General features: G+C 42.5%; 1 protein-coding gene across 2 annotated transcripts in view; it reads left to right on the top strand.

Annotated features, from left to right (window-relative positions):
- The window catches only part of kdm6ba (lysine (K)-specific demethylase 6B, a), an 89,026-nt gene that overhangs the window by 4,055 nt on the left and 59,954 nt on the right, over positions 1-25,017 (top strand). For both annotated transcript variants that reach the window (XM_035149679.2, XM_035149678.2), the window contains exon 3: positions 194-231. The gene's annotated coding sequence lies outside the window, so the exon portion shown is untranslated. The remainder of the gene's footprint in view (positions 1-193; positions 232-25,017) is intronic.

Below are 25,017 nucleotides of genomic sequence, written 5' to 3'. Positions count from 1 at the left end.
TACCGCTGCTTTGTAAAATAAACCTGCATATTGATATCTATAAGAGAGCAATATGTCAATATCACAACTCATTTATGTTTGAAGTTATCTAAAAAAAAATCCTACTATGCTATTATGCATCTCAATATTGTGTGATCACTTGGTTTCCTCACTGTTCATTGCACCAGATAACTAATAACTGTTTCCCCTGCAGAGGAGCCATCTGCATCTCGCCAGCACCCACCTGCCCAGGTAAGACTTTGACCTTTTTCCCAGACTTTGACCTTCTACTCATGGGATGTGCAAGTCTTCATCCATAATGATGTGTGTCTGTCCAGTAGATGTATGTTTGTCTGAGCATTGTTCACATGCAGTGAAATACCCATAATAACACATCATATGTTTACACTACGATAGTGTTTACTATAACTGCCAGCCGTTTAGAAGCATTTCAGACTGCAGAGTGTGAAACCCCGCTGATCTGGGATCAAATCTCTGTCTGGACTCCTTATAGTTTCAGCAGAGAAAACATTCATAGAGGATTTTGTCTCCTTTTATCCTAAAAGTATAATGTTTTTTAACCATTCTATATTCTGCAATATGGTCTGGTAGTGTTGAAGCCTACGGTGTGTTTGGGCTATAGAGGCTCCCTCTGTGACACAGTATAGGTAACCTGCGTGGTTTGTCACTGAGTCACTGTGACTGATGATTTTTTTATGAGGGCAGATATTTATGAGGCTGCTACATTTACTGAGCCAGGCATTTGAAATCGTCCACCTCATTAAACGTTTTTCTTTATTTTCCGTTTGTGCTGGCCTGATATTTGCCTGAACATTATGAGCAATCAACCAGCTCCGCAGCGTCGGATTAAATTCATGACTTGTTGAGTATGCACGTTTTATGTTAAAAATGTAACTCAGTGTTTTGTACACAAGTCTTTTTTCTGTTTTCTGAGAGGAGCTGACGTTTTCACTACAGCTACTAATTAAATGGGATTGGGCCACAGCCAAGTGTATACACACACACACACACACACACACACACACACACACACACACACACACACACACACACCCTTTAGTTAAGCTCTACACATTCAACACCCTTACTAAGGCATACACACACCTAACCTCACACCAGCTCTGTTTCATTTTCACACACAGGCCTCAAGCACACTCTGACAAACATCGCTAACACTGTTTTGATCTCCCTCTTTGGGACAAAGACACACACACACACACACACACTCTTTCTTTCTAATACAGGCGTCTCCCAGGACCCTGCCAAGCCTCTCACACCTGGGGTTTTCCATCACTTAGCCCGCTCAGCTTTATTACACACATTTAAAGCTGGCCATGAGTCAGATCCATCACACACATTATTGCACATGCACAAATGCATACATCTGGCTGAAAGGCTTTCTGTTAGGAAGGAGGTTATTTAGCAGAAAGAAGGGAGAATTGATTATTGAAAAAAAGAAAGAAATGGCAGTGCAGCATGAGAACATGAGCCGTGTCAATGGTTATGTGAATGTAAACAGCTTGCGGTTTGGAATCGTTCACAATAGCCTGCAGCAAAATACTAATACTACATGCATAGTACCAGAGATCAGAGTGTGTAAGTGTTTGATATCCACTTTTCCTGAGGACTTTTTAGTCATCTCATAGATGAGAATTCAGTGTGGTTCTGTTGTTTATTTGAAGAAAGTACTTCTCATTGTTTAAAACAGGAAGTACCATTTATCACTTTAGTACCTTGTATTTAACATTTTACTTGCTATCATGTTGCATACTCTTCCATTTTAAGTGTCTCCAACAATCTCTACCATTCACAGTGTAGCTTTTAATTTGCAGTAACCCTACTTTGCATATGGTTCATTCCTTCCCTTGATCGTGTTTATTTTTTCTGTGAGGATATGAAAAGCCCTGGCAGTGACTTATAGAGTCTGACACTTTGCTTCGTGTTCAAATCAGCTATACTGAGTGTTGAGTGTCTCTGAGAGAAAGGAAGTGTCTTACGTTACATTTTGTTTATCTACAAGAAGTGAGTGCTGCCATCATTTAGCAAAGCAGCCTTGTCAGCTTGCATCTGCCCCAGAGATGAACACACGTGCACACTCTCACCCTTTAAATGTGTTGTCTTGTGTCACCTTCCCTTTGGGTTTTAAGTGTTACAGTTTATCTTATCTACTGTCTTTCTTAGCTTCTCGTTTTTTCATACAGAGCTACAGATATGTATATTAGCTTCATGCCACAAGGCTGGTCGTGGCTGCCAAGTAAGATATGTTGCTTATGTATCTCTAATGTTTTCCGTCTTATTCAGTCTTTTTGTGTGGCATCCCCCAGTGTTACTATCTCATAAAGCCAATTTTAATACCAACTCCAATAAAAACTTGTGAGTTGTGCCAAGTGCCAATGCAACAAGAAACATATTCATGGTAGCCACTGTCCAGTTCTTTAAATCAAATTGGTGACATTCATTTGTGAGTATTCAGTGTCAGGTGTAGGACAGGACAGGGAGTTTTTACATCTGCTTTGTCTATATATCCTCCTCCTTCTCTTCTCTTGATTAAATGCTCCAGTCCATGTGCCATCCACACGTGCCACATACCCATGGAAGAACATAGAAGTGCATGTATGTGTACATAACATTCAGTTGTGTTCTAAGAAAATTCCATTAATATTTAATGTAAAATTTCTCTGCCACAGCAGTAATGAAAAAGATTATCTCAATGATTACATTAATAGTTCTCCTGGAGTCTTTGGTCTAATAGTCTTCCTCAATCTGCTGCTGATGTCAAGTAAAATCACATCTCAGACGTGTGAAGGACACAGGATGAAAAGATTAGAAAAAAACTACCAACACGTTCAAATGAGAAGAGGAGGAAGGATATCGAGAGAGGGACAGGAAGAGAGGTGGTGAGAGCTGAGTCAGGATGCCTGAGGGGAGGACAGCAGGAAGCAGTAGGTGAGGAGTAGGAGGAGGACAGGAAACAGAGGCAGGGAGGAGAGAAACTCCTCTTCATCCTCCTCCTCCTCTGTCGTCATCGGCGGTTTCATTGAGGGAGGAGTGGCGTAGGGAGGGAGAGGTGGAGCTGACATCATCCACCTCCTGGAGGTCTGTGAGGGTGTATTACCAAACTCTCCATATCAAATATTTTAACCTGTTCATGTCAACAAATGTTTTAATGTATTTAAATCAACAGCTGGCCGAGAAGAAAAAATGCTGAGTTCATGTAAATAAAACTGACTCTGCAAATCAGAATGAACAGAGCTAAAGGCAGGGAGAGCTCAACATAAGGGGACAGGAGAGCTGTGATGAAAGAGACCTCCTCTACATCTCTGGTTATGTAAGTTTTCTGCAAAAGAGGGCATTGGGTTTGTTTTTGCGTGTGCGTGCTTGTTCTGATGTGAACTCCCTTTGTAAGCTTTGTGTGTTAATGTGTGTTTGTAATTGTGTGTCGGGGTGACAGAGTTTGCAAAGAGGAAGATGCCCAACATGCCTCCTACACTCTGCTGCGGTTGTTTGGCCTTACCCAACGGTCACAGGCCTCTGTTGGTACGCTGTGTATTTGTGCTTACAAGGTATTTTCGTTGGCACGTCACCAGTGTGTGCAATGCTATGTGTTTACTGTGTATATACTTGTACTTCTGTTACTGTGAAGTGTTGCATCATTGGTATGTGCACCTGTGTATGTGTCTAAGGCCCTCAAGAGGTTTGAAGGCAGTTGCAGGGTGGGGGTAGATGGTGCAAGATTAGTTCGAGGTGGTGGTAATTTATTGGCTTTTTATTACCTCCACTAAGGACGTTATGTTTTCACCCCTTTCCGTTTGTTTGTATGTTGGTTGGTTTGTTGGTTTGTAAGCAAGTTTACACACAAATAATTGAACGTACACGCCAGTTAATTTTTAGAAATCCGTGTTTTTCCCGATCCATAGATTGATTGTGATTTGTAATTTAAGGGATCCAGTTTTATTTCACTCTAAGCTTATTGCTACCTTCAGCTGACATGTAGATGCAGGAGGAAGGTTTAAGAGCAGTTGTTGCTGCTGTGTAAGACACTGAGCCAATGAACACACTCTGCCTTAAAGAGAGTTGTGTCTGAAACGCTCACAGAGGCTTTGGTAGATAGAGGATGTGCATCTCTGTTGAGGAAAAATGTAAATCTCATCAAATCCTAACTTCTCCCAACTCTCCCCCCTCAACATTGAGAAGGGGGATCTGTGCAGTTAAAAGCTGTCTTGTGTTGTGCTCTCCCACTTCCAGACCCTCCCTTCCCACCATCTCTCCCCTGCTCCTGTTCTGGCTTTCTGCCTCTCGGATTTCACCCCCACCCCCCCAGCTCTATACACCCCGTGGCCCCTTTGACCCCCTGTTACCCCCATCCAGCCCCTCAACCTCATTCTCCCCAGGGCAAGCCCACAGCGCCCAGCCCTTTGTGCCTTCCTTCCCCTCCCTCCTCCTCCACCTCTGCCTCCCCCTGCCTTTGTGTGTGAGGGGCCAGCTAAGGGAGAGAGAAGAGGGAGGCTGCAGTGGAGGAGAGTGAGAGACAAGAGCTAGCAGAGAGGGATCCTATAGATCAGATGTGAAACTGGAGCTTGCAGCATTTTTACATGCTCTTACATGACTGGAGGATTTGCAGTGAAAGCTGCTGTGTTCACCTGCTGAAGTGTTGTTAATGTCCTTTTGTCCATGTTTATGTATATTTGCACAGTAATATCCCATGAACAGCAATGTAGTATTGATGAATTTCATATTCACACTAGAAAACACTCTAAGTATACGTGCACTTTACTTGCACATGTACAAGTAAAGTATACTACTACTATACCAATTTTGCTGTTGCGTAAATACTTGTTTTTACTAGTTCTAGTGATTCCAATTCCTATTTTGATTGGTTTCTTCAAGTGCCATTTAAATTTTTATAACACCATCACAGGCCGTACTAAATTATTGAACACACATCACACTAACCTCAGCAATGGCTTGAACCTGCTTCTCTTAGGTGAAGCGTCTGATGGTTGTGATGATGATGCTACTCATAGCTGGATTTAGCCAAATTTGCTCAACACCATGCATGGCTTACAAATACCTCAAATTAAAGGGTATACAAAGTTTTTTAGAATTTAATAAACCTGCTACATTGCCAGTCAAGGAGTTTGCCTGTTTGTTTCCCCCCCGGTGCATCATGTTCAACGTCACAATTGCACCAATAACTGAGGTTTTCAACTTGCTGTCTGGCCAAATTAGCGCGTTCACCTAGGTGTCACATCTCCATCAGCGCGGGTTGTATAAGGTCTGGAGGCTGGAGGTTCGACTCCCCTGATGTGTATCCTATATTATGAATTCATTAGTATCCTTACTGGAATTAAAGTGTTGTGTTGGAGCCCATGACTTGTTCATGCTACACACAACACATGTCCCTGTTGATATGACTCTTCTTCAAATACTTTTATCTATTTTGGGATCAGCGGGGATAGTATGAATCCCATCAAAGCGTAAAATGTGTTGCACTTGAACGCTGATGAACATTTACATTACAAGGAAAGAACAAACCCGAGAGCACACGTCCACACAGTCTGTAGCGTAGTATGTGACTTTTCAGTTTAATTTGAATAGATTTCACAGCCCCTGAGGTAGTAAAACCTATGTTGTAAAATCAACATTAAAGTTTCTCACTGTGCCCTGTGTTAAGCAACAGCTGAATGGCCTTAATAAACCTATGGACAAGCTGCAGTTGAAGGAATTTTAATCTAGTGTATAGTGTGTCCCAGGAGGACTCAATAGAGGGCAATATAGAGCAGTAGAGTCACAGTTACAGTATGTTGATACAGTATACGTTTCCTGTATGTGCAGTACATAATTTAAGGCAGTATTAAATGCTTCATTGCATATTAAAACTCACACTTGTAAGCAACACCTTCGCTTACATGACCTCACCTTGTTAGAATAAGAACATTTTTTAAATAACATTGTTAGACAAGCAGGTGGAGCAACTTCTATTTTTATCAGACTTCTAGTCTTCATTTTTAAGATTATTTTGGAATTACTTGAGGTTATCTGTCCTAGAAGTCTTCATGTATCCTTGGTATCACCCTATCAAAAAATGTTCATGTACATTTTAAACTGAACTTGACACAGTGGCACAGGTCATCGAGTTCAGTCAATGGGAGTAGGCCATTATGTGGCTAAGAGGATTTTAAGGTTAGTGTTTTCGTGATCAACCAAATAAGGTGGCCTGACATTTAACTACTGACCTACCTAGTTGACTCAAAGCTGCCAGCAGATAAACAGCCCGTACACAAAGAGTGACATGTAAGCACATGTGGGGCGGAAACCGATTAGGCTTGTGAGTGTGTTAGAGAGCAAGTGAGTGAAGCCAGCGTGTGAATGTACTGTTGAATGTGATAATAAGCTTGTCTCAGTGTGTGTACATACATTATGCATTTACTGTCCAAAGGGCCACAGTAGCTGACATTCATTTTTAAAACCCAGGATATAGAAAGGTTGGCCACGGCGGGTGAGTCAGTCTGTTAGTATGTACAGTATGTTTGAAATCCACTTGCAAGGACTGGATGCTCAGTAGGACAGTATATTCCTGGAAAGCCAGCTGCCTCTCCTGTTATCACAGCTAACTCGATTAGAGGAGCCTCTGCTGCCAAACCCTCTGCTGCAACAGACACACTGGAGGACCTCCACTCTATTTAACTAAACCAACCAAACACAATTTCAGAATATCATCAACAAATGCAAGATCAGAACCATTTCAGTTACAGCTTGTGCCAATAAAGCTCCATCAGTAATAGGCTTATTTTATAGTGGTGATGTAAGATGCAAGTTACCTCAGACATAAACCAGTAATGCCCAAACCAGCGTTATTCAAGTGAGAGAAATAAAAAAACAGCCCGTTGAGCCAAATCGGCCATAAAATGACTTAATTGTGTACATTTCAGAAACATTCGGCCATAAAAGTGTGACTTCAGTCCACAGGAATGTCTGTGTGTGTAGGTTTTAAAATGCAGTGTACCCAACATAGCCTCCATGAAGGCACCCTAATATGTACTTTTGCAAACTGTTAATAGAAAACAACACTTACTGTCGTACCAATTAAGCACAGAAAAGCCGAAATGTCAGTGAGGCAGCCCACCTTACATGTGAGCTGCTGACCTTTCCAGTGATCATGCTAATCACTGATCACTTAGATAAACATAGGCAACTATAAGAGCCCATTATTGTCCCTCCCAAAGCCTTCGTATGGACAGCGGTTATAATTAAGCCCCGGGGTAACTAGCTGCCTAATTGCTGTTAGTGGGATACATGCATCTTCTATCGTCAAACCCAAAGGGAAACTCTGCTATTAGTTTTAATTACCTGCTGTTAAGTTTGACAACTCACCCCGAGTGCCGGTTTTTGGAGCTGATGGTTTTATTTTGTTTTATGGGACAGAAAGGCAAACTGGATATCGGCCTGTTCTCTAGAGTGGTCACTGCCACAATGGCCCAGAAGGATCGCTCCCGTAGTTACACACATGCTGCTTAATACACACACACACACACATGCACATGCACGCACTGTGGGGTGAACAGACACACTTCCCTTGTTGTCCTCTGTGCACTAGCTTTTTAGCCAGCAGACCCATTCATCATGTGTCTGTCTGTGAAGGAGCTGCTATTCATTGTCTCTCCTCATGCTTATTGTCCAGGAGCCAGCCTGCCTCAAACTCTCTTTGCCTCCCTACCTCTCTCACTACTTCTCTCTTTGTCTTTCTGCCCCCCTCCATCTCTCTCCTCCTGTCTTTATATCTTTGATACTCTCCCTCCCTCTCGCACCCTTTTATATATCTCGCCTCACTAAGAGAACAAAGAGGACACAGCTAGTTACCTTGTCTCTTGTCTGCCTGCGTGTGTGTGTGTGTGTGTGTGTGTGTGTGTGTGTGTGTGTGTGTGTGTGTGTGTGTGTGTGTGTGTGTGTGTGTGTGTGTGTGTGTGTGTGTGTGTGTGTGTGTGTGTGTGTGTGTGTTAGAAATGTGTGAAGTGTAAGATTCTGGCTAGTTTCTCCAGCGACACAGAAATTATTTGAATGCTTATTTGTGCATTATCTATTATTGAGGTCTAAGAAGCTCAAACAGACACCTGCTATGTAGCTCGAGTTGGGTGAAGTCTAACAAATTGGTATATGACAATTTCTCAACATTGATACGTGTTAGCCTTCAGCCGCCTATAGCCCTTCAGTTAATGTTCTTATGTCTTTTCATGTTGTTCAGAAACGCCTCCGTGCCGTAGAAGACCTGATTTGATCCGACTCGAGAGACAGTTCCTAAATAGAGATAAGGGAGATAACCCTTGGATATTATAAGAGCTGCGATTGGTCAGCTCAGCATATTTTTGTTTTCTTCTATAAGGGTCTGAAGCTGCTGAATATTGTCGATAGTCAAGGCAACGTTAAGGAAGTTTAATTCTCAGCAGTTTTCTTTTTTTTTCTAATTATAAAAGACATCTCCACTGTAGCCTTCTGCTCATCTCACCCGACACTCTCCAACGCTGTGAATAAAAGAATGTCTACACACTGATGCCATGGCAGCAGTCTCTTATTCAGTCATAACACGAATCTCTCATTGTCAGTCTACTGTATATCACTAAAGGAAAGAATATAAATACAATTGCGACGAGCAGTGTAATTAAAGCTCAACTGCCAAGGCAACTTTTACAGAAACACATTTCAAACACGATGGCAACATGTCAAATGGTCCAAATATTTACAGTTCTGTTTAATCAAAGGACACAGACTGTTAGACTGAGAAACTGGTGTTACCTTAATTAAGATCTTTCAATACTGAAACAATAAGCCTGTTATCATTGTCATATTAAGTCTAATTTGACTGAAATGGGATACTGTTTTTAATGGCAGAGTATATTTAAGAATATTTTTCTTTACCTCTGTGTCAGGGGGTACTCATTGTTTCCTGGGTTGTCTGTTGGAGGAACTCCTGCTCTTCAGTAGTAGCTTTCACACCCGATACAAACTGAGTACATGAGAACACAGGCAGGATTTTTTTTGATTTGTTCTCAAACCGGTTCAGTTCACATTAATCAAACAAACTGGACTTAGGGGTCAAGAGCCGTGTGCCTGATGGACAAATTCAATTCCACATGTTCAGGTGTCAAGACCCAGTTGTTGAGGTTTGCTTATATCTTCAGTGCTTGCAGAGTAATTGCTTTGGCTTGAGCTCGTCACAGAGGGTTGGTCAACTTTGTACTGTATGTTTTTATTCCTTTCTCTCTCCACTTTGTGCGTGTGTGTGTGTGTGTGTGTGTACACAGGCCACATCCAGGGCCAAGAACAGGGTTGTGTTGCCATGGTGAAAATGAAATCCAAAATGCAGAGTTGCAAGGAAACCCTTGATTGGCTGAGGAGCCATTCATGGGATTGTGATGCATGCTGTCAGCCGGCCAATGGGAGCAGGCCGAGCCAGGGCTGTTGCTAAGGGGAGTAGCTTGGAACACAGTCAGCTGGGTTTTCTCTCTCTCTACATCTCCCAGTCAGTTTCTGGCTGCCTTGTCTGCTCTCTCCTGCTGCTCGCTCTGCCTTTGCCCTCACTGACTCCTTCTCTCCCTCCCTCCCGTCTCCCCCATTACTCTCCCCCTACATTTTTTTTGCACTACAGCACGTGCAATAGGGGAAAGAGCACATGCTGAAAAATTCAGAGAATATTTCATGCAGCTTGCTGTGTGGGGCCAGGCAGTCCAAAGATTACTCTGTGTGTGTTTGTGGGTGTGTGTCTGTCTGTTTAATTTGTGTGTTTTTGAGATTGAGTGCATCAGCCTGTAATTGTCCTCATCAGTGTGTCTTTCTGTCTGTGATAAAAAAATCTTACTGGTCTTCCAGGTGTGTGAGGTGATGGTGTATTGTACTATTGTGTATTTAATGTCTGTGGGTTCATGTCAGGGGGTTCTCCTGGGACTTGGGGCTCCCCAGCTGAAGAGGGGTGTGTTTGAACAGGAGCCAGGTAGTGCTGCGTATGTGGCTGGCGTCACGTAGGACTGAACCCCCTCCACCACCACCTCCCCTCCAGCCTCTTAATACCCCCAACCCAACTGCTGGCTCTCTAACACTATTCACTTCACACGCTATATCTTTTGCCCTGCTGAACACAATTGCTTACCTTACTATAAGCTATACCTTGAATAAATGTCATGAACAAAATAGCAGCAATTACTTACAAGACTACATCAATGGTAAGAAACACAAAAACTAATCACACTTAAGTAGCAAGCTCAATTAGAAATATTCAACATAATTAATTATGCAAAACAGAAGAACCCATTCCATTTATTAGGTATTAATACTTAGCTTGCGTATAAAATGAAGAAATGCTGTGTTATTCTTGGATATATAGCACAGTAGTCTCAAGCAATCTGACATGTCCGTGACATGTTTCCACCCGTTGCTGATTCCTCCAATAATGCATTGCTCTATGTGCTTTAGTGGTTACCGGGCCAACTCGTGTAAAGCCAATGTGAGTTTATGGTCTTTGTTGGTTCCTGTACTCTTTCATGCAACCTGAACAGCTTTACTGATATTCATACAGTGTACATATGCTTGCATTTTTCCATTTTAAAGTGCCCATGTTATGCTTTTCAGACATGCACTGAAATTCCGGACATTTTCAGGACATTTTCCTCAAATATTCCTGCCAGCCCCTTAATGTCCGAGTGAGCTCATATGAGAATACAGCAGAAAAATGAGTACAAATATCTCATGATGAAAACAGGGTGGCATAAATGACAAAGATGTCAACTTGGAAAGATAATAACATTAGCAAGCATTTCTGTTAGGGTTAGGCACGTGATTTCCGCAGCTGAATTTATATGTCCTGCTTCCTGCATGCTCTATCCAGACGCCACCCCTTCCATGAATGTTCCGGACTTTTGCCTGTAGTTGTGAATGTGTCTGACTTGGACAATCTCCTGCTGCATTCCTTCAGTTTATGTCTGAAAACAGCTTCAGGTGCAAAGACCAAAGTCCAAGGCAAGGGGAGACTTTCTCTCCCATAAAACACTGCTCCCGATGAGCCTGAAACAAGTTATCTGCCTCCCTCTCTTTTTTTCTGTAAAAAGTCAATGTTACCAGATAACACATGCTCTATGCCCGCCTACCGGCTAGTTTGGAATCATTTGTACAGTAGAATCAACATCATTGTTACCATGGCTACTGCAGTGTTTATAGCTGATCAGGAAGCGAAGAGCTAAAACACATTTCTTTATTTTAGACAGAGGAAGGAAGAGGCACTGCAGCAATAATACATATTTTTTACATTATGAGCCTGTAAATCACCAAAATATGAGCACTTGAATTTCACACATCTTCCTGCAGTACCGTGATGTGTGTAAATCATACACAGTGTGCATGTGGGCTGAACCCCTGCCTGTGCATCCACTCATGAGAATGTAGGTTAACATCAGCCCGACATAGAGTAGTCGTCAATTATTTATTTACAACAGACTTTATTTGTGCAGCATTTGATTTGAGTTCCTCTCCAGGGCAAGTTGAGTTGAATATCTAGATCAAGCGAGATAAATAGATCTGAGGTACTGAACTGAGTTATATTCATTGATTGTTGTGATCAAACTTTGCTGAGAGGCAGCAGCAACACAAAGAATGACCTTTTTGTTCATTTTTGGAAGAGCAGGAAAACTAAACGTCACCCCACAAGACGACAGAGGCAGAAACAACGTATCCGCTCTGTCTAGATATTTTTCTCCACCCAACCCCCAGTTCCTTCCTCCTCTCATTTCCTTCTTCCACACTTCCTGTTTCCTGGCTCTCATCCTCTCTTTGTTCAGCTTTCTCTCACATGGAACACATTTTTTGTCCTCCCGCTCACATTTCTTTCTCTCCATATGTGTGTAATAGATCTATTGTGCTGACAGGGGAATCACTGCAGTTGGGCTTCTTACTTATGAATCAAACTCCGCTAATTGAGCACGGCTGCCTTTGAGATGACATAACATACACACACACACACACCAACACACACCATGACCGTCCCATAGCCCCCAATCATTCATTCATAATAATCAGTTATTCAGAACAAGTGATGGAGGGAGAAGAGGGTTGAGTGAAAAAGTGGGAGAGGGAGGGAGAAGGTAGCACTCACTCACTCCATGTGAAAACAAAGCAAAGCAATTAACAGGCGCTATTAGTCGTGTGTGTGTGTGCGTGTGTTTGAGAGTGTGTGTGTGTGTGTGAGAAAAAGACGAGATCAAAAGCAGGAGCCCCAGCTGGCTCTTAGCTCTCCCACTGGTTTCATTTGGATTATCACCATGGTCCTCTTATTGATACTGTGTGAGTGAGTGCATCTGTGTGTTTTTGTGTGTGTGTTCGTGTTGCTGCTATGCAAAAAGCATTCATATTCAAATCTGAAAAATAACCAGGAATGATATCATAAAGGAATGCTTTAGTATACATAGGTGTGCTTTCAAGAAAACACACACGTGTGCACGCTTTCCATCTCTTTAACAATGGAAAACATTATTCACACGTTCACGGGCACACACACTCTGAAAGTTTCCTAGTGTGCACTTGTGCAGTCAGTCAGACTTATTGGAAGAGAAGCAGGCAGTCAGCTAGTGTGTAGGAGTTTATAAATAGCAATAACACACACACACACTCGGGTTGCCGCTCAGAAATAGAAGAAGAGAAAAGCATCTGAGTGGCCGAGTCTCTTTCCCTTTTTTGCTATTTTTTCTTTTTCTTTTTCCTTCTGTCTTATTTGTCCTCTGGCCTTTTCCTTCTCTCCTTCTGTGTGCTGTACACTCCGTCTCAGAGAAAAAACAAAAAGAGACACAAACGAAGAATGAGTAGAGGTAGAGCAGAGAAGGATTGTGACAAATCAAAGAGAGAAGAGTTCAAATCAAAGCGAGCATTCATGCCTCAAATCAAACTGCAAATATTGAAATATCTGTGCAGGTAGTAACCATAAAAACCTTTTCAGTAATCTCTCTGTGGTCCATGGGTTTAGAGTCAGATGCAGAAAACAGAGAGAAAGAAAAGGAGAAGGAAAAAACTCAACACAAGTAGAGCAGGTGTCATGGTGAGTAACAGAACACAATGACACTGCCAATATTTATCTGTTTAAACAGGAAAGTTCCCCTCACCACCCTTGTTTGTGTGTCTGTGTGTGTTTTCCATGCAGCGCAGTGGCAGTTTTTACCTCTCCACAAACAGAAGTGGAGGATTGATGAAGGGGTAGAAATTTGATGTCAGAGATGATGAGACCGAAAAAGAGAGGGAGGAGAAAGATGAAAGCGCAGAGAAAGAGGAGATGATTATGCAGTTTAGGATAATAATGTCTTTGAAGAGAGGAGAGAGGGAGCTGTGGGGAGATAAAGAAAGGAACAAAGATGAATTTTCTTTTCTACTCCTTCACCTGCTTTTCATGTCTTTCTCCAGTTCACCGTCTCACTCCTCCTTGCTCTCCAGCTGTGTCGGTGAAGTTATTTGTGTCCCTGACTTTTGTGGATGCTTGGGAGAATGTGGAGCTTCATTTCAAAATGCTGTTAAATGGACTTTACAGTTTTCAGCACTTAAGTCTTAAAGACCACTCAAAGTGCTTTGCACTATGAGTCATATTTATCCATTTACAGACACATTCATCCAGTGCTTCTGTATAAAGCACCTCTTTTCTAATATATCCCATAAATCCATCAGGCTACATCCATAAGATGTTTGAAAATGTCGTTTTTAAACTGAAACGATCTCTGTCCACACGTGTGTTTTGGCTCTGTATCAGTTTTAATTCCTGTCCATACTAACGCACCTTAAAACACATATCCCGTGGCCACTCAAAGACCGTGGGCATGGGAATTAGTGGAATTTGTGTTTTAAACATTAATTTGTGTTTTAAGTGTTAGTTTGACACTGCCAGCTTTTGTGAACCTCTGCTTTCCAATCTCTCTTTCTCGGTTCCTTGGATTTGACCTCTTGGCCAGTGACCTCATCAATATGGGGCTCATTTGGGGGAAGGGCAGGGTCAGGTGTGAGTGCATGTCTGTGTGTGTGTGTGTGTCTGTGTTTGCGAGTGCATGACCCTGATGGGGCCCCTAGCGTAGTTTGATTAAGAGGGGGGGTGGTAAGCAGGGAGGGGTCATATGGGCCCCCCATCTTCCGCCATCTTAGGTTTCTGTCTATTGACTGTTGTGGCTGCCCCAGATCTCATGTCTCCTTGTGTGTGTCTGTGAGCAGTGTCTGTATCTCTTGTCCATTCTCCTCACTCATAGCATTCTCACAGGTGGACAAGACAATCACTCATTCTCATCTCTCTTTCTCCCTCTATATAAATCTCTGCCTGTCTGCGTGTCTCCTTTCTCTCCAGCTCTCCCTCCCATTCAGTCTCCTCATCCTCTTCTTCTTCTCCCCCATTCTGTCTCTGCTCTCTCATCCCTCTATTCAGTGCCACCCTCCCTGTCTTCCTCCCTTCCTCCAGTCAGGTGAGAGAGGAGGAGGAGGAGTATTGGCCTCACTGTCTGGAGCCAGTGGTAACCTTATATCTCGACACAGACACACATAGAGAGGAAGGGTTTGGAAGTAACTTGAGCTTTAGTGATTGTACATGAACACAGAGGTCATTTTTGTAGACACTGGATATGAGTACATGCACGCCTACACACACACATACTCTCAGAAGATACACATGTGAAGAACATATTTTCTTCCCCTTATCAATGATGTAATTCCAGTGCAACGTCGCCATGGCAATTGTCCTCTCCCATCCTCCGGAAGCAGAGGCTCTGAGGTTTGTGGCTGATTGGCTTGTCCATGCAGCTGGAAAATGGAGTCTAGTCAGCTCTGTGCCCTCAGGCTGTTACATGGTCTGACACACACACACACACACACACACACACACACGTACACACGTACACACGTACACAATTGTACATACAGTAGGCTACATGTAATGCACCCAGATGAAGGAGCTGGAAAGAAGGATGAGAGAACGCGTAAAAGGAAATGGAGAAATTGATTAATGAGCGGTAGAAACAAACATGGGAAGAGAATTTGTATGTGTCAGTTTTGGTCTATGCTTTTATGGCTGTTGAGAATTGTGCACTTGTTATGTGGTTTCAAATGAAATGATTAATCTTTTCAGTGTGGTTTTAATCAATTAAACAATAAATTGTCTCTTGTAGGAAGGTCTGTACACAGCTTGGTGCTTGTGTCTTTTTCACACAAGTGAAGTGACAGGAAAGGGAGAAATATACATAAACAGGAGAGACCCACAGATGTTAACAGTAATAGAAAAAGACTGGAAGAGAACAGAATGCATTGTGTTGCTTTGAGAAATCTGCAAGAGCAACAGACTGCTCATAGGGAAGTTTTCTTTGGGTTTCAATCAGCTTCAGCAAGTGATGGTGAGGGAGCGTTCGTTAGTGAGGAGCTCTGGGCTCTGTGCTACACTTGCTTCTCACTGAAGTCTGATCTTTTTGGCCTCGTGCAGCGACTGAGTTGATCCCAGTCAGAATATTTTCTGGCTTTGATTTAGAGACTTTTGGCTTTCATATTTTCATTGATGTTTAAAGTGAAGTTATGAAAACTTTGCCCAGTTTCTCAACGTTTGGCCAACTAGACCTGATCTCTTGGGTTAGTTAGATTTTTAGACCCATTGGACCCACTGGCCTAATTTTTTGAAACATGACACACCACAACTGACCTGGGTTTATAAGAATTCAGCTCATTGGCTGAGCGCTGACTGCATCATCATGAATCATGCTCATCCTGGGAGGTTCACTCTTTTATTTCACAAGTACATTACACCATTGGTGCGTCAAAAGTGGTGTCTGTTCTGGGATTTTGACTATCAACCTGTTAATCCACCGGTGTGGGTATGCAGGACCATGACATAGGCAGGACATAACATTAACTCAGCTGCACTTGTTTTTGTTTAGTCATGTTTTTACGAGGGGGACATTTGCATTCTCACATACATCCATAGAGTGTCTGGAGATTCTCTGGTGTTCAGTCTATGTCTGAAAGCAGCTTCAGTGTGTGTAGGACTTTTCTCTGTTGACCAGGTTTGATAATAACTGCTCAAATGCTAGAAAAGGCTGGTTTTATTAGTAAACTGAAGACCTGAAATGGTTAACCAATTGTTCAGTCCATCGTCTGCAACTTTTTGAAGAATCAATTGATGATTTATTTAGATATTTACCAAAATAAAATGCAGAACATTTGTGTTTTATTCAATGTAATTTTCCTTCACAATTTTGTTACAGAATAAACGATTAATAGGAAATTAATCAGTACTTTAATTGAAAATGTAAACAGTTTTGTCCACTAGTGGCACCATGAAGCAGTGTTTTGATTTGCTTCTTGTTTAAATGCGTATTGCATCACCCATGTACTTGTGTCTGGGTGATGCAATACATATTTTATGCTGCTCCACTGACATGCAACACTGAATCTGAACACAACTGTTTGTTTACAAGATAATTCCACTGGGTACCTTAATACATTTTTGAATTTTATTTTTGTGAACATAGACTAACATTGAGTTCAGTGTGATACTGTGTTGTGGAGCCAACGGCAAAACAAAAGTTTACGCTAGTCTGGCTATTTGCTCTTGTGTCTGTACAGTCTCCCCCAGCCCACTTCTGCTCAGGTTAGACCCCAGACGGGTCTGTAGCCCCACAGCACGCTGCAGGTTAGAGGAGTCCTCATCAGGCTGAGGGGACCAGATGTGTCAAGTGGTTGAACGGGGAGCACAATGTGCCCCCTGGGGCCTGTTCAAGTGCCTTGGGGGGTTAGACTGTGAATCTCTGCACCCACCCCCTCAACCCCCTGTCCCTCAAGCCGGGGCTTTTCCTGGGCAGCGTGGCACAGTGTGTGGCCTGGCCCTAGGCCAGAGCAGCCAGTCTGCCTGCCTCTGCCAGCCTCACTCCCCTGAAACCAAAGACAAAGCTGGGTCACAGCCAGACACTCCACACTCTCTATTTATCGCTCCATCATTCCTGTCCTTCTCTCTTTAGACTGCCACTCTTGTTATTCTTTCCCTTTTTCTTTCACACATATGTTTTCCTTTCCATGTTTACACTTTCTGTGTATGTAATTCTTTATTTTCCTTTTGTTTTACTCTATAAATTAACATTATCTGCATTCATTTCTTGTTTCTATTTATTTTACCATCTTAAGGCCAATTCATGCTTCTGCATAGAAGCTATGCCATAGCCTACGCGTAGACATGTACCTTACGCAGAGCCCTACGCCGTACCCTGGCGTGCACCTCCTCAAAATTGTAGCTACGCGTTGAGACGACGTAGACCGCAAGAGCTGTGATTGGTACGATTGGTAGCATCTCATTTCCTGCAGACTCTGCTCCATTTTTGAATTGAGTGGAAGGAACAAAAACTGACAAGATCTTTGTTTTCTTCGTTTCAGTTATTTAAGAAAAAGTAATTGCTCTTTAACGTCTATCAGCTCCAACTCCAACACGATCCACTTAAGCTGCAACCCCAGCATAGAAACTCCACCGCCACTAGTGTTTTGGTGGTGTAATTGCAGCGTGACTCACACACACCCAGGCACAACTATGATTGCTCTGCCCCGTGCGTAGGCTACGAGCGTACCTACGGCGTAGATTTAATGCAGGAGCATGAATTGGGCTTTACTCTGTCAGAACTGCTCCTAATCTGTTGTCAATGTCTAGAGTTTCCATTTCACAAATGCACAGGATCTGCCTCTGATTTCTATCGATGACAGTTTAGAGATATCTTGTCAATTCACAATCTTTGTGTAGGGACATTTAACTTTCTTCTTTCTAGTGTTTTAAATATCTTTGTGTTATAATTAGTTTTGTTGTTTGGAGAACAGTGTTGGTCAGTGTGATTGAGGAGGTTACTCTCAACACCAAGTGACATAAACCGTTTTCAGAGATGACCTCCGGAGAATTGGGTCTAGACTTTCTCCGCAGTTTGTCTTTCACATATGCACAACTCAGCGAGAGATTCTCTGCTCAGATGCCTCACAACAGCAACAAATCTCCAGAGCATTCAGGTGTGGGGTGGCGCAGCAGGCAGAGCAGGGGGATGTAATGTGTTTATTCCACTGCAGATATGTATGGATGATATGGATGTGTAAAATATAGATTCTGTTGGCTGTTTGTCCTAACGGGTACAACTATGGTGGAGTAGACCCCACATTTCACCAGTTTAAAGTGCTATGAGCAACACTATCAAAAAGTATAAACCAGATTTTAATTGGAATTAGATTGGAGTTACACAATTGTCCCTTAGTTGCTTTTCAGCTGTTGGAGATTTATTCTTTTGGAGCATTTACTGCCATGTTGAAACTTCCAGATGCTGTTAGGGTTAGGAGTATGGTAGGAATAGCTCTACTGTGTTCAAGGACTTGTTAAGTTGTGGTGAAATGGAATTTGTTTTTCCTGACATATGAGGCATCGAAATATGTGAAATCCTTTTTCCTCATATTTACTGCCCAGCTCTAGAAGTATTTTAGCAACTATTGCTGTTAAAAGAATATAGTAGAACAAGGTCATCAGCATGGTCATTTATGTACACATTATTACACATTGGGCTTAAATTGCAACCCTGAGGAAAACCTCTGGATGAAGAATTCAGTTTGTCCATCTCCAATTGTAACAGCAAACCTATTTTCCAAATACATCTATTCAATTGGGAAAAAGTCCAGGTTAACATGTTTGTTAATTAAAGTGAGATGGGTTCATCAAGAACCTCAAGGGTTCATCAAGGAAACACAGTATTTAATTTAAGATGCAACAGAATAATTAGCTTGACAACCGCTAACACAGTTGACTCTCTCTCACACTCTTTCCCACACAACTTCCGACCCACTTTACAGTCAGCCACACATACAGTTCTTCTCATGCCCCCATATACAGACGCACTATCGCACTTTTCCCATAGAAACATACATATAGCCCAACTCAACACATCCTCCTCCCACACCCACACATATACACCTCCTCCCTCTCTGTGGTCCGTGTGTGTCTGTCATCCTGTCGCTGTGCGTGCGCTGTGTGTGGGCTCCACATCAAACCAGCTGCCTAACCAATAAAACCTAGTGCTAGCCACCAGGCTCAGACCAGCTAGCATGCATCACTCACTGAGAGTGTGTGTGTGTGTGTGTGTGTGTGTGTGTGTGTGTGTGTGTGTGTGCGCGCGCTCCATCCTCCACAGCCACCCACGGTGCTGCCACCAACAACTCTGGCTGACTTTATGGAGAGATGACTGGTTCTTTCTCAATCTCTTTCCCTCACACCCTCACCCCCATTTTCAACTTTTGTTAATTTGCACTATTTTACTTTCTCGTGGTGGATTATGTTGGTGTCGGAAAATGTTTACTGCCTAATATCGGTATCCCCATCAGCTCCCAAGAATACTCATCGGTCAGGCTTTACACTATATACCTACTGATCAGTAATCAACTGATTAACACATCTTCACAGCTTCACCATTTACTGCTGTAAAATTACATCATAATTAAAACGAAGTACATTACGTTTTTGTGTTACAGGCTCCAGTTTGATTCATCAATCATATTAGATTATTATGACTTGATTTTCTCTCATTCAGAGAATATCACTGCTTTATTTGGGATCACATGTCGTTCCTTCAGGTCAGTTTGTCTTTCCAAAGCAAACTGAGTCAGCGATGACTTAGAATCAGTTTTTTAAGTTACAGATAAAAGCGGGACTGACTACATGCCAGATCATGGGCTTCTTGCTTTTTGTTTGTCTCTCACTCAAGGGCATGCGTGTGTGTGTGTGTGTGTGTGTGTGTGTGTGTGTGTGTGTGTGTGTGTGTGTGTGTGTGTGTGTGTGTGTGTGTGTGTGTGTGTGTGTGTGTGTGTGTGTGTGTGTGTGTGTGTGTGTGTGTAGGGAAGGTAATTATTTTTTTATTCTATGCAGTGTTTGAAGTATTTCCTTGGTCCGCTCCAAACTTTAACATCAAAAGCTTGGGTCCCCACCCCCACATCTCTGCGTCCTCCTCCTTCCATTGCCCCCCTCTCTCTCTCTATCTACTGTGATCTGCTGAGACTAGCAGAGTGTCCTGCAGATAAAGTGGGGGCAAGTAAGATTAGACATACTGACGCCTTTCACACACACACACACACACACACACACACACACACACACACACACACACACACACACAGAAAACAGAGAATTTCTGACAATGACTTTATGAAGCCGTACACATCCAAAACAGTGTGTGTTTGAGCAGCTGGTACCGCCAGTTCTTTCATCATCACTCTGCAACCATGTTTGAAACACAGTGCTATTTTTACCCCACAGTCAGACCCACAACGCACAACATGACTCACAAGTCACTATTAGCCAAACACACACACACACACACAACTTGAGGATTTCCACTGAGATGCACGTGGTGGTGAAAAAGTCTCACACGCTTGTCCACTGCCCAAGTAACAAATGTGTGTTTTCCTCTGTTGCTACGGTGTGTGTTCGTGTGTTTGCATGTGTGGATTTCTGTGTATGTGTGTCACGTGCCTCTAAGGGAGACGCTGAACAGCTGCATGTGGTTTTTGTTTGAGTATCTGACAGCGGCTGGCCCCTCTCTCCTGTCTGGACTCATGGGTGAGCCCTCCTCTTCATTCGCCCGCTATCAAAGCACTGACCAAATAAAACACACACACACACACACACACACACACACACACACACACAATGGCACATTCACCACACATACTACTTCTTTTGTTTATTGCTCTAAGAGGAGCCAGATGCGAACTAACACATGCACATGCTTATATTCCCCAAACTGGTGTGTGTGTGTGTCCCTAGATGTTTTTTGCATTTCGTGTGTGAGTGACTGTTCTTTTGTGTTTGCAAGTTTCATTTGTTCCTGAGTCTTTCTGTAACTGTACACACATGTCTATACATGTGGGGATGCAGTATGTAAGCATACTGTACATGATCCTGAGTAAAGTTATATGTGTGTGTTCTATTTCTCTTGGTTACCGAGCTCTATTTGTCCAAACCTGGCTTTTCTCTCTCGTTGTGCTGACTCAGCTGATCTGGTGCATTTAATAGGGTGTGTGTTGCAGCTCTAGCAGCGTTTAATAGAGTCTGTGTGCTTTCTGGGCTCCAATTCATGACACAGTCAACCAACAAGTCTCTGAACACTGTGTGTGTGTGTGTGTGTGTGCGCGCGCATATACATACATACTGTGATGACAGTTTAACATGAGTCATTTCAGTATATGTGTTGGCAGAGGTATCCCAAAATTATTTACTATGTATTTGGTCATTATAAAGGTGGACTGATGAGGTGTGTGGCTGTGTCTTCGTTCATGTGCACACATGTGTGCAGTGATGTATTGACCTTGTCTCTCATTGCCACTTCCCAGAAGGTTGATGAATAAATAAAGGTGTGACGCCTCTCCAGCGAGCCTGTGTCTGCTGCTAGCGAGACAGAATGACACAAAGACGCGCACACACACACACACACACTTAAAAAGCTATTCTCCACTCTGTTTGCAAAGCTAAATTTGTACAATTTACAATGGAATAATGTTGGTTGTCTGTGAGACTGTGACCCAGAATGATACCTTTCTGTGCCTCTGCATTTATATGAATTTTAAGGTGTGTGTGGGAGGGGAGGGGGGCATCAGGTTCCTGCCCAGGTTCCCACCCATCCCTGGTGGCCCCCATGTGTGGAGCTTGTTTTGTGTTTCATAACCCTCATGGTTATATTTTTAAACTGCGTCCAAGTTACCTGGTGCAGATTTTAGATCAGAGTTTAGCACTGTGCAGTACCACATACTTGCAGAGAAATTTCACTTTAACTGGAGGTCTGAACACTGCACAGGCTCTGTTTGCACCTGGGGCTCTTTATTTTTTTTTAGCTTTGTTACTATTAATATGTACGATGACCTTTGAAGTGGAAATGTAACTTACCATTCTCAACTTTTTGGGGATGAACTATCTTAAAGGTATTTAGTAAAGGTATATCTGTTGATACAGTATGAAGGAGTTTATATTCCAGTTAAGCACATGCACAGTTTCAGTTGACAACATCGGTCTTGAAGTATGGACAGGTGCTCCTGAAGCTAAATCTTGCCCTGGGCCCTTAAAAGCCTGAGGCCGAACCCATGTTTATTTACTGTATATATAGTTGTGTGGATGTGTCTGTTTAGAGGAGCTTTCAATGCCAGTTCTTAAGCAGCTCAGCAAAAAGCCACATAGATCAAAGCTCTGGCTTCCATAAAAATGACTTAAATGCGTGGAGAAGCTGTGTAGAGAAAATGGCAAAACACACACACACACACACACACACACACACACACACACACACACACACACACACACACACACACACACTTTCCTACACACCCACTCTGCATGCACACACAAGCGTGAGGTGGGAGTGGTCAGAAGATAAAGTGCCAGACCACTGCTGAGGGGTGGGTCAAAGGTCAGTTCAAACAGTCAGGTCTCTGCACGTGTCCCAAGCAGGTGTCCTAGCAACCAGGCGGAGGGAGGAGAAGTTTACAAATACACAGTGACAAAAGAACATGTAAGCAGTCAAGAGTCAAACATCCTTTTTTTCTCAAACACAAACATTTAAAATCTCATACAACACATGCTCCAGCATATTGAACACAGTTGTGGGCTTTTTCCTTCTCACGCTGATTTAGTGCTTCTGCGTCATTTGGTCGTCTCCACCCACCAAATTTCATTCCATCCTTTAATTAGTACAACAAAAGGCCTTATTCGCAGAACAGCATCACCCACTGTATATTCAGTCAGTCACATGATACGCCATGATGCACTATGTGACAAAGCTAACTGAAAGGCCAATTTGGGTGCTGCCCTTAAATTTTCCAAAACAAACTCATCTTTATTTTATTTAACATGTGTTTCTTTGTGGATCCTAATTTTGCGTTACATTATAATTACATTTCTCTAACTTTACACAGTTTATTCTACAGAGTTGCTCTTTTTCAAATAGACTTGCTACTATCATGTCTAAGTCAACTTGTGTCATCAGTTTGCCTGTGATGGTCGTGTTTTTTTTTTTTCTGTTTCTCCCCTCTCCATTTTTGTCTGCATTATTTCACTCCCACAGACCTGGGCCATGAAAGCACCACAGCTCTTAGTGAAATGACTAACACATGACTGTCATGAACTCAAGTGAACTGTGGCCTTATGAGGAATCACAAGTCAAAAGATGGTATTATCATATCTAGACATTGACTATTGCTTACCAAAGTTATGTTTTATTCAGTTTTTACATTTATCTGCAGTTTTTTTGTTCGTGTGTTTTCTTTTAAGTTAGTTTCCTCCTTTATGTTCTTTCGATCGAAATGTACATTTTCTTCGACACTCTTAAAACTTACACATGGTTTTCATAAAAGTACATTTCTCTTTCCCCATTTAAAGAGAAGGGTACTACATGTAGTACATAGCATGCAGACAACGTTTGATGTGGGCTTACAGGTTTAAGGTCACCCTGGTTTAAGTAAGCAATAAATTCCTTCATGCCCTGGCTATGTCTCTCTCAGACACACTGCACATATAATGACTTGTCCCCACTGAGGTCAGGGTTGCACACATCAAAGAAGAGCAGACAGACGAGTCAGAGCCACTTTCAGACATGCACGTTTCTCCGCCAGATGTGCTGGCCATTTTACATGTCCACCTCAAGCTTTAATTTTTTTGTAAATGTCAACCCACAATCAAGCTATTACACAAATAAGACTATATACACAATAGAAGAAATTCATACCTTCACATCCTGTTCCACCAAGACACCCAAATGACCCAATTACCATTTCTTATGCCTAGAAATACAATTTGTTGTGTGATTGGCAGGAAAAGAAAATTGCATCCTGGTGAAATTAATATACTTTAAAGACGTGGTATACGATGGGGACACAGATTTGCGTGCTACCCGGCATTTTCAGCAGTATCAGAAGCATTTCCGATGCTCGCATCTCTACTTGTTGCCAAACCCTAATGTGTGTCATGTCTCGCTCTCTCTTCCCCTCCTGCAGACCCACAGACCCACTTTGTCGGCAGTGCGCTGTCTCTCCCATCTTTTTTGTCATTGATTAGACAAGCAGTACAATGTTGAAATAGCAAATCCCATGATGCTGTTTCTCATGCAACCTCCATACAACACCCACACAAACATGCCGATTAGATGCAGTAGTGCAAGAGCTATACATTTGTATCTTTTACACTAATTTTGTGATGTCTTGACTAATAGGGATTCCGAATGAGAGGTTGAACAGGAAAAGGTGCAGGAGACAGAGAATCTGAAAGGAAAATTTCATGACAGGGAACAAAAGAGACTGAGCAGAGTGGTGAGAAAAAAGAGAGAAAAAGGCGACAGAGATGTGAACATATGGATGGAGCAGGGAGAGAGGAGGAAGCCAGAGAGAACTAATTAAAGAAAGTAGAGTTTTAGTTGGGTGTTGATTCCATGAGGAGTAATGGTCCCAGGTGTGTGAGATGAGGAGTAACAGAGGAAATGAGCGTAGGGGAAGGAAAGTAGGTCTTCATACGCCATATGTTCTCTATATTCCCCTCTTTCTTCTGACTCGCTTTCATTCCCTTTCATTTCAAACCTTGCACTGGCTCACTGAGACCAGCTGATGTTCCATTGCTCGTCTTCCTCCTCTCCATACTGTATTTCTCCCTGCATGTTTAGCAGTTATTGCATTGTACTGCAGGTTAAGCAAGGTGACACTGGGATTGAGTGGGTGGTGGTTTGGAGACAGAGTGATTGTGTGGCTGTTGCCGTATGTTTTTATGTGCATTTCACTAAGCCTCAATAGCGTCTATGATTTGTCCTCACAATGCAAGGCGTGTTTTTTGGAGATTTCTATTTGCTGTACCTTCTGTAGATTAGATTTCAATATTTGTCTTGTGCGTTCTGTGTTATTTTTGTGTTAACTTCTCTGTTCTCTGTTTACATTTCATATGGTTTGATTATGCATTTCTTTGTGTGCATTGAATGAGACTGCAGCTCCACC

The sequence above is a fragment of the Hippoglossus stenolepis genome, chromosome 23 (assembly GCF_022539355.2).
Source record: "Hippoglossus stenolepis isolate QCI-W04-F060 chromosome 23, HSTE1.2, whole genome shotgun sequence".
NCBI lineage: Eukaryota > Metazoa > Chordata > Actinopteri > Pleuronectiformes > Pleuronectidae > Hippoglossus > Hippoglossus stenolepis.
Note: the sequence above shows the minus strand (reverse complement) of the source record. Positions and strands in the feature narration are given on the sequence as shown.